The 409-nt window shown below is 52.1% G+C and overlaps 1 protein-coding gene across 1 annotated transcript in view; it reads left to right on the forward strand.

Annotated features, from left to right (window-relative positions):
* The window catches only part of LOC104272236 (potassium channel subfamily T member 1-like), a gene marked incomplete at its 3' end in the record, with an annotated part of 35,587 nt that overhangs the window by 23,620 nt on the left and 11,558 nt on the right, over positions 1-409 (forward strand).

Here is a 409-nt window from a genome sequence, read left to right on the forward strand (position 1 = left end):
TCCCCAGCTCCTACCAGGCTCTTACTCCTCACCGAGTCACCGTGGCTGCTTCTCTCGTTTGTGTAATAGGCCACTGGGGCTCTTGCTAATTAACTGAGACCTTTATGCCGTGCGTTGCCAACACCAAGGGCATCCCTTTAAGAAGGAGTCAGGGCTCATCGCTGGGTACTGAGCTGTGAATTAGGGCGTCTTGAATCTTTCTCTGCTTCCCTGGTCTGGCTTCAAAACATATAAAACCATTAAGTTGCTGAAGGGACAGGAAATGAAGCTTTTAGGCTCATGAGCCTTTGGCAATAAAGAACATCGTCTTCTGGTGTGAATGACTCATGGCATTTCGGAGCTGACCACTGCTCCCTGCCCAGGGCACCTCCTGCTCGTCACGGCTGTGGACGTGTTTCTTGGCGGGGGC

This window comes from Apaloderma vittatum, unplaced genomic scaffold (assembly GCF_000703405.1).
Source record: "Apaloderma vittatum isolate BGI_N311 unplaced genomic scaffold, ASM70340v1 scaffold19173, whole genome shotgun sequence".
Lineage (NCBI taxonomy): Eukaryota > Metazoa > Chordata > Aves > Trogoniformes > Trogonidae > Apaloderma > Apaloderma vittatum.